General features: G+C 41.3%; 1 protein-coding gene across 2 annotated transcripts in view; it reads left to right on the forward strand.

Annotated features, from left to right (window-relative positions):
* The window catches only part of DOCK4 (dedicator of cytokinesis 4), a 392,744-nt gene that overhangs the window by 199,860 nt on the left and 176,383 nt on the right, over nucleotides 1-16,501 (forward strand). The gene's annotated exons all lie outside the window — the stretch shown is intronic.

Genomic DNA, 16,501 nt, shown 5'->3' on the forward strand with positions numbered 1-16,501 from the left:
CTCAGGCAGGAGCCCAGGCTCAGGGACCATCCCACCTCGCAGCCATCTGCAAGAGTGCATGGTCCTACTTCCATTACGCCAGGGATTGATGCCACAGTGATTAGTCCACCAGCTGTTGATTTCTCGCGCCTGCCCTAGACCACATGCAGGATGCCATGGTAAGTAGCTTGACTTCAGGTATGCTGTTTGTGTAGCTGAAGTGACAATTAGGTTGATGGTGGGGGTTAGTGTAGACTAGGCCTAATGGTAGTATAGACAAACCCACAAAAGTATACTACAATGGGCTTGTCTGCACAGTGGGATAATGCATTCTACAGGTATATATAGTCCTTGCTGGTGCACACGAAAGGTTCCCTAGTGTGCTTTAACAAGTACAGCGCTACTGTAAAGTTCTATAAGGAACTTTTAGTGCATACCAGCAAGGACTACATGGATCAATTAATGTGCAGCACCTTAGTGCACTTTAGGAATCACACCCTTATAGTGTGCATGAGGCCACTGTGCAGATAAGCCCATAGGTTTGCTTTCAAATGCTGTTACTTCCATGTTGATCCTGAAAATGCATTTTCTGAAATATAAATGCAGAATCAATTCAGATGATCTTACATTTCACTACATTATTTTATCATTTGAAATTGTAAACCCATAAATTTAGTAGAATAAATGGGCCTGAATAGCTGATTTGTGAACATGAACCTTGCATTGAAAAGGTACCCGACACATGCTCTTCAGTGAGGTATGAAAAAAAAAAGCTCTATTGCTGCATTTCATTTTTAAATATTCAAATTAATTGAATTAAAATTATACTAATTAAGACTTTATAATATGAAGTCATAGTCATAGCTTTCCATTTTAAAAAATTGCAAGGATATTATGATCCAAAGAGAACATTTGTTTGTGAATTCAATATATATAATAAGAAACCTACTTTCTGGGTTCTGCAGACAGTGAGTGTCACCCCACTATGGAGGTGGAAGGAAAAAAATAGTAGCAACAAATGTTTGTGTTCACAGTATTTTAAGATGGTGGACTGAAATTTAACATTTGGAGTATAATATGCCCTCTAGGACAATTGATTTTTGAGATGTGAAGTAAAACATTCAGAAAACAAGAATATTTATTATTGGGACAAATGTGGATCCCTGCTAGTTGGTAGTCAAATTCCCCAAGAAGATCTTATTCTCCAAACAGTAATATACCCAGACAATTCTTTTGTAAATGCTTCCTATTGTTCATGTTTAATTTTGTAATCTGTGGACTCCATGAATATTTCTAGAAAGGGTCCACTTTAAATACTTGAGTTTATTTGGTTGCTGATTAAAAATATAAGTAATTTACTTTTTCTCATTCTCATTTGTGAGTGAGCAGATTTACATTTCACATCAGAGCCTGCTAACAGAGTAGGAAAGGAATAGCTAATGCAGTTGATGTAGAAATTACTAGCACCATCTATTGGAAGAAACTGTTGAACTGAAGTTGAAGTTACTCTGGGTTTTGATTATGCAATTTAATCTGGAAGAACCCAAGTATCTTTTGCCTTGTTTTAATTAGTGAATTTAATAATATTTGCAAATATGTGGCATATTTCAACTTTTAAAAATAATTACCCATAATATCAAGATACATAAACCAATGCAAAGAACAGGGAACTTGGAAAATTATATGCAGTGTAGTTGTAGCTGTGTTGTTCTCAGGATATTATAGAGACAACAAGGATGAGCTAATATCATCTATTGGATCATCTTCTATTGCTCAGAAAGGCAACTGGTAGAAGTCTGCAAGGTCCTGAGTTCCAGCCTGCTGATGACCCATTTGCATGGGTCAGTATGGCGCCACATAATATAATTTGGGTTGTTTTTCATTTCCTGTTTAAAAAACTGGGAATTACGTACAAAAATTGTTAAAATGATAAAACAACATCTACAACCGAAGTCTGAACAATCTTTTAAACTTTAGGTAATGCCAGAATGAAAGTACCTTAGTTGGTATGTATTTTGATGCAAATGAGCTAATTGGCATTAGCCACCAATTCTCATTGACTATTAATGGAAAATTATTATAAAGTATGCATACAAGAATACAAGCAGCCTATACTCTGGCATTTTCTAACTTTGAGTCCTTGACTTTGCATCCAAAACATTCCTGTAAGACATGTTATGTAATCTGTCATATAGTTCTGACATTGGCATGCATAGTGAGTACAGGCATAGAAAAAACAGTGGGACAGACTCATCTCTAGTGTATCTTCCTTGCTAGCAAAGTCACATATGGGATTAGTTTAGCACAACGATTTTGCCTCAAGGATCTTAAAATCTCAGTGGGATTGATTACAACGAAAATGACAATCTCAGGGTGAGTTGAAGAGGCGCAGGATGATGAATGATAGAACTGTAGGGAGTACAATGATCATGGTGGCTTCTTCTGGCCTTAAAGTTTATGTGCTTTTGAGGAGCCAGAGTATCTGAATGAGAAATAGAAGCTGTCCTTTCTAGTAACTGTGTGAATACGAATGGAATGTTGTGAACACATTGTCTACTGCACAATGCTGTGTGACCATCTTATTACAAGTTATCCATACCAGCCAACTGAAATAACTGCAGATATATTTGACAATTAAAGAAGTTAACAAAAGGGGTGGTTTCCTATTTTGTTTCAAACCATTTCTGTTAATAATTGCACTAGTGGGAAAATTCAATAGATAGTATACTCCTATATATTGTTCAAAGCCTTAATGCTCTTGATCTAATCTGAAAACCTAGTCATATTATTGGACCTGATCCTGTAATTCTTACTCATCTGAGTAGTCTCCTTGATTTAAGTGGAATTAGTTGCATGACTGAGGATTCATGGAGCAGGCCCTTTTGGTGCTGTAGCTACATATGTGTGTAGGATTGTTCTGAATACCAAGGAGCTGCAGTTCTTCCAGACATCATAATCAGACTCAGGATCCTTATCCTTACAATGCCCTGGAGCAAAGGTATCCTTGACCATAATTCAGCCCTGCAAAGAAGCATTTATATGGCCCTAACCATGTGTCCTAGTCATCTCTGTGCACCTTTGAGGAAAAACAAATTTGCTGTTTAAGAACATGATCCAAAGTGCATTTAACGGACAAAGGAGACTCATAACATTGAATATAATAGGACAATCAGAAAATTGTCAACTTAAAAAATGTTAGGTTCATGATTTTACTTCACAATTCAACTTACCCTTATTTGATTACTCAGATACAGATTATATTCCAGTCTCGTGAAGTAATGAGGCTCAGATGTAATTATTCATGTGTCCTAGAAGATCATTAAGCAGGTTTGGATAATGTAATTATATGATTTTTCAATGTACTGTATATTGGAGGGGACATGAACTTGTTACAGGTAACAGTAAGGTTTGGTAACTGAAGCCTGCATGCTTGATGATCAGCTGTGTTTTGAGAAATCCATGTGTGTGGATGATAGGGGTGAATGAGAGAGTTGGGCACATAATTCAAGCAAGAATGATGTCATGTTAAGTGGAGTATTCAGTAGCTCTACAGTACTAGTAAATTATGAAATATTATTTCCTGCATGTTAACTAATGAAATTAATTCCTCTGTGGTTGCTTAGCAGCCAGAAAAAAGCTTTTTTGAAGAGATTGCCAATATTTTCAGATAGTTTTGCTGACACCTCATGGAAAATATTGTTGTTGCACTACTGTATGTGGCATATAATACATATTCTATAGCTTCAGTTTTTTCCTTTCAAAAGCAAAGACAAGATCTGAATCTTCCTCGCTGCCACTACCACCACCGTTTGATGTCTTATGCTTATCAACAGAAGAGAAAAAAACCCATACTTAATCTTCCTCTTTCTTGTTCAGCATCATTATTTATTTAAGTGCTGTTGCTGAACAAAGCAACAACATTTCTTTCCACTGTGGAAAAACAGTTGAACATTGCATCTATAACTGAAGGCTGAACTGTACTTAATGGCCAGCTCACAGTTGTTTTGTAAACAAGAGGATGTATAGTCAGAATCAGGGGATTGTTTTTTGATTAGTGATAGCTGTCTGAAAGAAAAAAATGCTTGAAAATTCTTTTTCTGATTTACTGAGTGTATGAGTGTGTGTGTGTAATATAAAAACTGGGTTGCTACTCATTAACAGCATAAAAAATACACAGCTCTAGGTCCTCAACCTTGCTTACAGTAAAAATGTGGTTAGAAAGCTGGTGTAAGCAGCTTGATGGAGATTTCCCTTAATCCAAAACCCCATTTCAGCCTCTCTCTCTCTATGTAACATTTTGCCTTGCCATCTTCATGGAGACTAATTTTCAGAGTGAACTGGCAATTTTTCTATCTTCAAAAACAGAATTATTTTCCTCATCTGAAAAGAAAGAAATTTGGATCAAACCCAGAATTTGACGACTCCTAAATATAAATGTCAGAAATTGTCACTGGTTTTGTATTTAGCCCTTAGAACAGTCACTGCCAATTCCTTGACTGGTTTATTGCCAGAACCCTGAGTATTGGTGTTACTCATAGTTTTTCATCCTAGTTTATTTCCAAAAGAGAGGCAGATCTTCTGTTCTTGTGCTCCCAAGTCACAGGCCAAGATGGAGTATGGCTGGATGGTTTGTACTTTTTCCCACCATATTCCTGTCTGTGGGGAGGAAAACGGGAGGAAAAATGAGGGTAGAGCTCCATAGGCAAATCATCATTGGGTTTTGGTGGGATAGGCACACTGGGCTATATTTAGGGCCCTTGTTTTTGAGTTGTTGTTTTATTAAATTTTTCCTAGGAAGTTACCAGTTTTTATTTATCACAACAACAAAAGCAGGTGAAAATCAGTGCAAAACACTATTCATAATTTTGCTGGTTAAATCTCGGGGTTTATTTTGGCAGATGGAAACAGAAGGGAAAAGTACAGTAGATTAATTCTTTGAATTCCATAGAAAAATTTGACTTATTTATCGCTTAGTCTCAAATCATACACAGTTTTTCTACCTTTTATTTTTATTTTCTATTGTGTTTTGTCTTTTTATCTTATCTTTTCTAATCTATTCAACACTATTTCTTAGGTTTTAACTAGGGTTACAGATGGTTTCAAAAAAATACCGGACACACTTGATCTCAGATCGGGGGGGGGGGGGGGTCGTGGAGGGAGGGGCTGACTGGAGGAGATCGGGGGTGGGGGGACTGGCTGGGAGGATGTTGGGGGGAGCAGGGCTGGCCAGGGGGGAACCAGCCGGCGGAGAGCGAAGCTGGCCGGGAAGGGGTCGGGGGGAGCGGGGCCCACCCGCGGGGAGCGGGGCTGGTGCAGGCGCACACAGATCCTAGGGTGCTGCTCATCCCATGTACGGTCCCGGCAGGGTGCGTGGGAGAGTCCGGACCTGGGGATTCCATCCTGTCTTGGCCCCGTCCCCCTCCTCTCTACCGTGTCGTTGCGTTCTGCCTGGCTGGTAGACAGTATGCAACTACGTACTGATATTCATGATAATAATAAAACTTATTATATGTCCATGTAGCATGATTCCAGTATTTTCTCAATTTGTTTCCTGGACAGAAAGCTCAAATACCGTACTGTCCAGTTCAAAACCAGACACCTGGCAACCCTAATTTTTAACTTGCATAGCTACTTGGGTAACACCACTGTAAATATACTGTGCAAAACATTAAAATGATTTTTCAGGTCTTTTTAGGAGTTCCCTGAAGTTACAAATGTAAAGGCTCTTGTAAATCTTGTAAAAGAGACCACAGTTTACCTTAGTATTAAATATTATTATAAAAGCCATAAGAGCAATACAAATTTATAATAATTTTAAAGTAATACATATAGTTATTATGGTGCTGTCAAAGGTTTTAGAAAGGTAGCCATGTTAGTCTATTTCAGGAAAAACAGCAAGGAGTCTGGTGGCACTTTAAAGACTGGTATTAGAGCATAAGGTATTGTGAACTACAACTCACTTCCTCAGATGTTGAAGAGAAAAAGAAGATGACAGAGAGAGGGGGAAAAAAAGAAAGGATACAGGGATGGGAGTACGACAACAGTGCTAATTAAATAAGAATGGATGTAGGTCATCTCTAACAGTGGTGAGCAGGTGATAGTACCTGAAATTACGTATTGTAATGCGAGAAACATTTCTGTCCCTTAATAAACTGTTACTTAAGATCAGCTTTCTAAAAACTGGAATGTAGCATGATTCCAGTTGCTAAAGAACTAGCCTAGGCTATAGAGAAAAGAAATGGAATAGATTTGATTTTGACATTTTTTCTGCATACAGTTTAAATCTATTAAATTCTTTTATTTATCAATGTGAAATAACTTAGCAAGTTCTGAGAGGCTATATCTCTTCCTTACACAGGCTAAATTCATATGTGTACAGAAGATAGAAATGGATTGCATGGGTTCAAACAGGAAAGATTCAACAGTTGTGCTGATGCCAACTTCGATGCTCTAATAAAAGCCCTTTAAAATTCCAATGCTTTTGAAGTAATATTTTCGCTCTTGATAGATGATACTAAGGGGCAAACATGCCTACTCAATTTTTCATTTGCTAATGCCAAGAGGAAGAAAATCAATTTAAATACAATCCAATTAAATTGTTGGTGTAAAAGATTATAAACTTAACTACTACTTTATACTTTTGGACTCTGTGAAAGGGGTTCCCCAGAAATAGTAAGTATGGGGGAAAGACCTTTTCTTTTCTCAGTATCTTGGAATGCTTTTAATGCAATTTACAATGGTAACACAACCTACTTGCATGTTTACTGAGAGGCAACATGTTATTTTGCATCAGAAATGCAGTGACTATGTAGTAACAGTTGAAACAGTGTTAACTATACGTTAACTTGAATTGATGTGCAGACCTCAAGGTTTAGATTAGATAAAAATCCAAAATTGTAGGGCTTTTCTCCTCCCCTTAGCCTGAGTAGAACTCCTTCCAATTTTTTCTAGTCCTCAGGCACCATCCATCTTCAAAGCTCCATTGGGTCAAAGATAAAGCTTTTTTTTTAAACTTTCAAACAAATTTTTCATCCTCTTGCATTAATTTGGGGTGTCTGTAGTCTAAGATCAACATGAGAAATGAATGTGTAGTGGCCAGAATTAGGCAGGACCTTGAACATCATCTTTAAATATGAGGTGAGAAGAAATGCTAGGGACATGGTTTGAGACCTATAGAAGACGGTGGCTTGTGTGGCGGGAGAAAGATAGTGCTTGGAGTTGTGGAAGAAAATGCACCAACCCCAAACTTTAAAAGTTTGCTGTGACAGAGAGGGATGAGATTTAGGCTTTCTTACAATGCCTAGTTCACCAACCCTGGTAAATTCTCACTTTTTCCCTGATAACTGTACAGTAACTTGATCTCTCTATTGTCTGGGAAATTAGAGCACAAATTGGATACTTTCCTGTTTTTTCCTTAGTCGTCTCTGTTCAACATCAAGACAAGATGAATATGCTAGAGCAATTGTTCAAGTCTCACTCATTCTGGTGGAAAGCATTATTTCCACATTGCTGTCAAGGTCAGATAGGGGTGGATGCATTCATTTCACTAGCTTCTAGACATTTTCCTCATGTGCGTCTAACTTTTAAACCCATAAACGCGCGCATGTGTGCGCGTGCGCACACACACACACACACACGTTTTTGTAGGTGGATTCTGAATACTATGGTGTTTTATTATTTTTAGTCAGTTTACTTTCTCCTGTACCATGCTTTAGTTTGCACACATTTTAATACTATATTGGTTGTTTCTCTTTTTGTACACATGAAGCCTTAGCCAATGAGTTGATGGGTGTCTTTATGCAGCAGGGGGCTGGTGCAAGAGCATCGAAGTAGCCCGTGTCTTGTCATCTTCAATCAAGGGGAATAGATTGGTGCTGATTAAATGGCCTCATGCTGACCTGGAGATTGGCAACACCTGCAGCCTGACAAGCCACAGCTAGTGTAGGCAGGGGAGGTACTAGAAGGAGGAGCAGGCAGTGAGGGAGAGATCAGTTAGGGAGGAAGCTAGATCCTGCCTAGCAGAGGACTGACTCTGCCTGTAAGAGGGGAAAACCCCTGTAAAGGCTATATATAGTTTGGCACTGGTGGTGGACAAACTTGGGTGACAAAAGAGATGTGTGTTAGACAGCTCTGAGGTCTCTCAGTATGAGGTTGAGAGGGCAACCAGAGCCCAAGGAGAGGCACTCTGTTATACTTTAGCTGAGGGATGAGTGAATGATCAATAAATAGTTTGGGTACCTTTCATGATTGGTCCCATAGTGACTCTTTAAGTCACTTGTTAATTACTTAGAGGAATCGTACTAGATTTTGCAGCAATCAGAAGAAATAGTATAATTGATGTAACTGAAAATTTGGAGCCTTGTACGGAGTACATCAGCAAACACTATATAGCAAACTAAATCAATGTCCACACTGAAAACCCCACCCAGATTATTCTCCAAAGCAAAAACACTGCTATCCTGCTCTCTAGCATCCACTTAGATGCTGCCATCTCTTCCCCAGAAATATCTTGCTAGAAAAGACAGTCATTGCAATGTGCTCAAAAGAGAAGTAAGCTTTTTCAAAATGAGGGAAATATGAATATTTTAATTTAAGAATCTGTCTCTGGAAATATCCTGTCTCCCTTATTAAGTTGGGGAAACATTAATTTAACTGCCTCCATTGAATTCAGCTTCCGTGCTATCATATGAGGAAAGAGGTGGAATCCAGATGGAGGATAGTTGGAGGAGTCTAGGATCCAAATCATTTAATGCCATATAGCTTTAATAGCACTAAAAACTGGAAGGCCATAGATTACCTAATCTGACCTCCTACACATCTCAGGATGTTAATTACCATCCGATAGCCCCTCACTCTCACAGGCCTTGGAGGACGGGCCAATCCTCACCAACACACAAGCCCCTAACCTCAAAGAAATTCTTGTCAGCAACCACGCAACACTCCCTCTTTAAATTCTCCCAGGAACCCGCCCCTGCAATCAACTCCGGTGCCAACTTTGCCCACACTTCTATACAAGTGACATCATCACAGGACTTAACCACATAAGCCACCACATCAGAGGCTCATATAACTGCACATCCACCAATGTGATCTATGCCATCAAGTGCCAGCAGTTCCCCTGTGCCATATATATTGGCCAAACTGAACAATCTCTACGACAAGGGATTAATGGACACACATCAAATATTTGAAATGGTAACACAAAGAAACCTGTTGGGGAACATTTTAGCTTGCCTGGGCACTCACTAATGGATCTGAAAGTGACAATATTATGACATGGCAATTTAGAAAACCAGCTGGAGAGAGAAGCTGCAGAAATTGATTTTATTTATGTTTGACACCTGCAATAGAGGTTTAAACAAAGACGTTAACTGGATGGCCTGCTACATTCCACATCCTAATGACCTAAAAAGCCAAGCACCGGGTACTTAGAGTACTTAGAACCCACTCTGTCGGCCTCATTTACCATGGACACTCTAATTGACAATATGTTTTTTCCTTCTCTTTCCCTCCCCATCCTCTCTTTTTGTCTGCTATTTATTTGTCCCCTATACCTCTTAACTCGATTCATCTGAAGAAGTGGGTTGTGCCAGTGAAAGCTCATGATACCTTCTACATTTTTTGTTAGTCTCAAAGGTGCTGCAAGACTATCTGCTGGTTTTTTAAGTTTACCCAATAGTTCAAACTGACACCTTAAGTGGCACTTAAAACTAAATCTGAAACTAGTGCTTGTCAGGTAGCACAGGCGTAATGTGATCCTAATGATAGGAAGGCTGCTTAACAAGTGGTCAACTTCATGCTGCATCATCTGAAGTCTGAGTGGCTGATAGGCCTGGCTCTCATTATGGTGTTTCTTGGGTATCTGATTTTGAGATGGCAAAAGCTTAGGTCATATTGGCGTACAGAAAGGAGAAGTATCCAAAGGGAAAGGTCACGGTACTCCAGTAAAAATAAATGAAAAAAAATGCTGGGGCTTGGATACTACCTTGACATCTAGAAGCATGTGAGGTCCAACAGGATCAGCAGTTGCAGAACTGTGGAAGCAACGTAGAGCAATGTGCCTTGACTTGGAAGCTGATGTCATTTCACTTTGTCCTAATTAATCAAAACTTACTTTTGTCTTATTTGTGCTAAATCACAGTCAGTTCACTCTCCTCTCTACCGCAGTCCAGAAAAGGCACTGGCCAGACCAGTCTGTTGCATCACCTGGTCTGACAAAGTAGGGTATATCTGCACTGCAATAAAAGACCCATGGCATGGCTGCAGCTGACCTGGGTTTGCAGGACTCAAGCTGTAGAGCAAATTGCAGTGTAAGTATTTGAGCTTCGGGAGGAACCTGGGCTTAGATTCCCCAGTATGGCAGAGGTCCTGAGAACCTGGCTCCAGCTTGAGCTTGATTATGTGCACTGCTGTTTTTAGCTCCTCAGGTCCTGCAGCCCAAATCAGTGAACCTATGCTATTAGCCGTGATGCCACGAGGTTTTTATTGCAGTGTAGACACACCAGGGGTGGACTGGCAATCAAAATAGGCCCAGGAAAGGGGTTGAGAACGGCCCACTTTTTCACATCAAATAATTTTTTTAAAATTTACTCTTTGACCCCCATTAGCCACACCCCTGACCTCTATTAACCTCGCTCCTGACCCACATTAGCCACACCCCCTGACTCCCATTAACCAGGCCTCTGGAGGTAACACTCTTGGAGTAAGATGGACACATGACCAGAAGTAAAAGGTGTCATGTGACCCCTCTAAGGACTTTTCCCACCATTCTCCTACCAGTAGGGATTAGTTTGGCCCCCACCAAATCCCCCTCATGCAACTATCCTGCAATTTCATTAACCCACTGTGTGTGACATTAACTCGGGGGCAGAGAGGCTGGGGGAAGTGTTCCCTCTAAGAGTTTCCTTCCATGAGCAGAATTAATTTTGTGTTGTGCACCAGTACTGAGTTCATGTGGCTTGTTTGGATGTGCCACTGTGGCACCCAGGTTATTAATAAATATCTTATTAACCTCTACCTTTTCCCTCTGCTGCCATGTCTCCTCCCCTTACTCCATCAGCTCCCCTGGTGTCTGCCGCCTCCCAACCCCTCACCCTCCTCTGCTGTCCTGACTCAGACTCCTGCCCTTTTCACTGCCCATAGCCCTCCTGAGACCTGCCCCCCTCCACCAGCCCTTCTCTCCCTGCTGTGCCCGCTCCTCCAGTAGCCCCACTCTGATCATGTGAGCTACCTCTTCTATCCCCTCTCCTAACACCTTCCTCTGCACACCTGCCCTGCCTCTCTCCTCTGGTGCTGGTCCCTGCCCTGCAGGTGTCTGCCCTTCTGCTTCACCCCCAGAATCCCCTGGCACCTGTACCTTTCCTTACCCCTGCACCCTCCTGGTACCTCCCCCTTCCCTCACTGCCCCGCCCCCTTTGCCCTCTTTTTCCCTGATTCCCACCCCCTCACTATCCTCTGCCCCCATTCCCCTCATGTCCCTATGCCCTCACAAAAGGCCTTGCTCCATCCCCGCCTTCCTCATGCCCACCCCTCCTTTCAAGCCTTATCCCAGCACCTCCTCCTCCAGCCCCCAGTACTCTTACCCTCTCCTCTCCCAGCATCACTCTGTCCCTCTTCCCACTGATACCTCCCCTCCTGCCCTTTTCCTCATTGTCTCCATTTGCCCCCCTGGCATTTGTCTCTTTCCTCCACCCTGTCCCTTGGTGCCTTCCCCTTTCTTCTCCTGACCTGCCCCCCTCCCCTCAGCACAAGCCCCTTCCTCTCCCACCCCTACCCCCTAATTTCCCCCCCTCCCCACCTACCTTCTGCCCTTACAGTTTGAGGGGCTGGAGTCTGTGATCGGGCCCTAGCTGCTTCCAGGGCTCCAAACCACATGCCGGGCCTCAAGCTGGGCTGTGTGGTACAACTCTGGGCCGAGCGCTTTTAAAGTCCCAGGCCGTGATGTCACACCATGCCCGGCATCTCCCCTCTCACCTGTTGTGCGGCATTTGAGCACGCTGCTCATGCGCTCCCTCGGCCCCACCATGTACGTGGCCGGCGCACAGTGCCAGGGAATTTAAAGTGTCGGGCTGCGCTGCCCCATCACAATCTCCCTCCTCCTCCAGCAGCCTCCAGCTGGCCCTTCGGAGGACGGCTCACCGGGAAATTTCCAGTGTCCCACCGGGCCAGTCCGCCCCTAAGACACACCCATGGAGACTCAAGTCCCAGCTATGCTTTGTTCTGCTCCAGTGCTCTGTGCTGTAACTGAGGTATTTGTGTGTCACGGTGGCTCCAAGACATATCAGTGGTTCCAATTTCTGGGGTGGCCAGTACCCATCCACCCAATGTAAGAGTCATCACACTGTTTCTTGTTAGTACATATAGGCAATGTGAAGCTGAGACTAGCTGGAGAGCAATGTACTCCAGCTGTTAACTCCTCTTCTCCACCAAAACTAATCTCTTGCTCATATCTAATGTTTACAACAGGGCTCTGAGGTGGGAGATGAATAGAAACATTAGGCAAGCCGATGTGGCATTTCCTGCACTCAGGAGCAGCAACCTTCCACCCCTTGCATGACATTATAAAGAGGTGTGCAGGTGGCAGACTACAATAGAGATTCAGGTCCTTTTAGTTCAGTGTCATTCTCCTATTGGCTAGTGACTCCGTAGCTCATGCTGTCTCTTCTGATGTCCTCTCATACTCATTGAACAGAAAGGGTGACAGAAGACAATTTAGTGTGCCTAGCCCTGTGGACATTCCACAGAGATTTTAATAACCTACACCCCACCATCAGTCTCAGCCTGGACCATTCTACACAAGAGATCTATTTCCTGGACACCACAGTACAAATCAGCAATGGAAAATTAGACACTACTCTCTACAGAAAACCACTCATACAGTTACCTACATGCCTCCAGCTCCCATCCATCAACTATAGCCAAGCCCTTGGATACAACCGTATCTGCTCTAATCCCACTGACAGAGACCAGAAACTTCAGGATCTCTACCAAGCATTTATAAACCTCAACTACCTACCCGGAGAAATAAAAAAGCAAATTGAAAGTGCCAGACGAATACCTAGAAACCATCTACTTCAAGACAGACCCAAGAAAACAATAGAACACCACTTGTCATCACCTACAACCCCCAACTTAAACCTGTCCAACACATTATCAATAAACTACAACCTATACTGGAACAGGATACTAAACTCCAAGAGTCTCTGGGAGACAGACCCATAGTCTCCTATAGACAACCACCTAACTTCAAGATGATTCTTACCAACAACTACAGGACATACCACACTAATACCAACCTTGGTACCTTCCCTTGCAACAAACCCCGTTGCCAGTTTTGTCTACATATTCATTCTGCTGATACCATTATTGGACCTAACCAAGTGAGTTATAAGATCAGGAATACATATTCCTGCTCATCCAGAAATATAATTTATGCTACCATGTGCCGAAAGTGCCTGTTTGCTACGTATGTTGTACAAACGTCTCAGACACTTCGCCAATGGGAAGTGGAATCAATGCCCACAAAACAGGTATTAGACATGATCACAAAGAAAAAACAGTTTCTTGCCATTTCAACCAGAAAGGACCTTGTCTCAACAACTTGATTACCTGCATCCTGCTTCAAAGACCATTTAAGACTACACTTGAAAGGGAATCCTCTGAACTGTCATTCATGCTTAAATTCATGCTTAAAATTAAATTAAACTTTACACCTAAGCTTAAAAAAAGACATTAATTATCTTTCCCATTACAAAGATAGCTTCCCCAATTATCACCTCTAATATCATTAACTCACAGACATTTACCTTTCTCCCCCCATCCCCCGTTTGTTCTGAAATTTGATTTGTCCTTTTCATATGTGTTCATTTTTTTTTAATTGTATTCTTTGATATATATGGCTGTGACAATTTTCTTCCACTATTTGATCTGAGGAAGTGGGTCTGGCCCACAAAAGCTCATCACCTAATAAACCATCTTGTTAGTCTTTAAAGTGCTACATAGTCCTGTTTTTTGTTTCAGCTACACCAGACTAACACGGCTACATTTCTATCACTAGCCCTTTGGGAATGTGAGTAATCTCCCAAATCTACCCTATGTGTCCTTTCTCAGCTAAATGACCAGAACTACTGTAGTGAGTCTGGCTGTTCTTGCCCGAGTTCACAGCTGTGGCAGCAGCACTCTTGCAGCTTATTTTGTATTGACGTATTGCTAATGTTGATAGCGTAGAGTGCTTTTCTTTAATTACTCGCCACTTCTGTGGCAGTTTATTAATCTGCACTTTTAATCCTTCGTTGTATTTTGCAACAAGGGGATTATGTATATTATGTTTTGATGTGTTTAAGAATTAGTTGTCGATGAAGACTGCTATTTGAAATACATTTAAAGTAGGAGCAATGCTGAGATATTGTGCTTTGATATAAGCTCACAAGGCATAAAAGCATCTTTCTTTGTTCTCAATAAATGTGACAGCTGCAAGAAGGAATATTTATAGAGGAAGTTGCAAGGAAATTATTGTTAAATTAGCTTGAATTATAACTTTGTAGTACAAAAATGCCACATTAGAATTGACAGTTTTTGGAGTTCTTTGTTTCCCTTCTTTTTTCCAAGTACTGGTTATAGTATCCTCTAGTATCTGAGTACAGGAATAGTCAAAATAAAATTATAGATGAGTCTACTGAGGGAACATATTACTGAGACAAAGATGATACTAATTCTTCAAGGCAGGTTCAGAGAGCCAGTCAGTATAATTGTCCTTACTTTACTGTTGTGATACCAATATGTTGTGCCTAAAAAGGTTAAAGCTCCTTGTACACAAAAGTGATTTTCAGAAGATATATTTAATGTACCCTTGCTGTATAATATGACTTCACTAATAGACTGCTGTGGGGAGAAGAGCTTCAGTATTAGATGGTTTCATCTTGAACTGCACTCTTAATATTTGTGAGTACACTTGTTCTTACTTCCAAATAAGATAAAAAATTTGTGCATTTAAGTGAGATGTTAAGGCGTATCTGCATAATAGCAACACTGTATATATGCTGCTGACCTCAGCACTGCATTGTGCCTGTGATTTACCCATCCCTGGTACCCAATTTAAAGCCTGAAGTTTTTTGATACAGTTACAGCATGAGAAGAGCTAATTCCCATTTTCATTCTTGCAGTTCTACAGCTTTTCAATAATTGACACTGTCTTTCTGGAGACTTTTTTAAGCTTTTTCATTTCTGAAATTCATTCTGCTGGCCATTATTGCATGTGCTGCTGACTTGCTATCTATCTATTGAAAGAATAACTAGCCCTATGAAAGCTTTAATGAACAGCCTAATGAACATGCCTATAAGGGTATGTCTACACTAGCTGGTTAATTTGAGCTAGGTAGGCAAATCGGGAAACCGGGGTTGCAAATGAAGCCCGGGATTTAAATATCCCAGGCTGTATTTGCATGTTCCCGTCCAGCCGCCATTTTTAAATCTCCCTTAGTCCAAATGAACTGCCCGCGGCTACACACGGCAGTTTAAAGTTAATCCAAACTAAGTTCTTAGTCCGAATTAACTGTTATTCCTGAGGACTTAGTTCGGATTAACTTTAAACTGCCGCATGTAGCTGTGGGCAGTTCTTTCGGACTAATGGGGATTTAAAAGTGGCAGCCAGATGGGAACATGCACATAAAGCCCGGGATATTTAAATCCCGGGCTTCATTTGCAACCCCGGTTCCCTGATTTTCCTACCTAGCGTGAATTAACGAGCTACTGTAGACATACCCCAAGGTATTAGCTCCTCTAGAGGTTATAGCTACAGAATTATTACTAAAAAATCTTTTGGTTTTGCTTGAATGTGGGGATACATTTCTAATTCTTTCTTAGGTCTCAGTTTAATCTTGATTGGTCTTTCATGAGAAAAAAAGTAAAGGACTAGAAGTTGTACTCGGTATTGCTCAGGTTCTTAACTCAAATAAGTTTTGTCTTTCTTTGTTTAAATCATTGTTGTGGGGTAGGGCTAGAGATGAGGGGTTCAATATGCCGACTGGCCTGGGGAGAAGAAAGGACTACCCACTGCAGAATTTTGGAGCTAGCAGCAGGCACAGCCGGGGAAGAGGTGCATATTCCCAGCAGGGGGACAGACAGACACACAAACAGACAAACTTTCTGAAATATATAGTAGATAGCTGTTCCTTTCTCCACTCCTACCCCTTGCTGGCCAAACAGGCTTATAGTTGTCCCAGTGACCATCCGTGGCTTTTGCTCCCATTCTGTGGTCATTCTGCAGTACAATTGTCCCTCCTGCCAGAACCCTCCCTTTCCATTTTATGAGACCCAATCAAATTCCAGGCACATCCCCTTCTCCTAGCACAACCAAATCCTTACTTTGCTGTAAGTTATGATAAGAGGAAGCTGCATCTAAATTTGGTGATCCTCGTTATTACTGTTTAGGAGTAGTTCTTGAACAAATGGACTCACAGCTTCATGGACAGACACATGCACATTTTAAAAATATATAGGAAGTAAATAGATAGTAACATTTCTA

The sequence above is a fragment of the Pelodiscus sinensis genome, chromosome 1 (genome assembly GCF_052426305.1).
Source record: "Pelodiscus sinensis isolate ZL-2025 chromosome 1, ASM5242630v1, whole genome shotgun sequence".
In the NCBI taxonomy this organism is placed as follows: Eukaryota; Metazoa; Chordata; order Testudines; family Trionychidae; genus Pelodiscus; species Pelodiscus sinensis.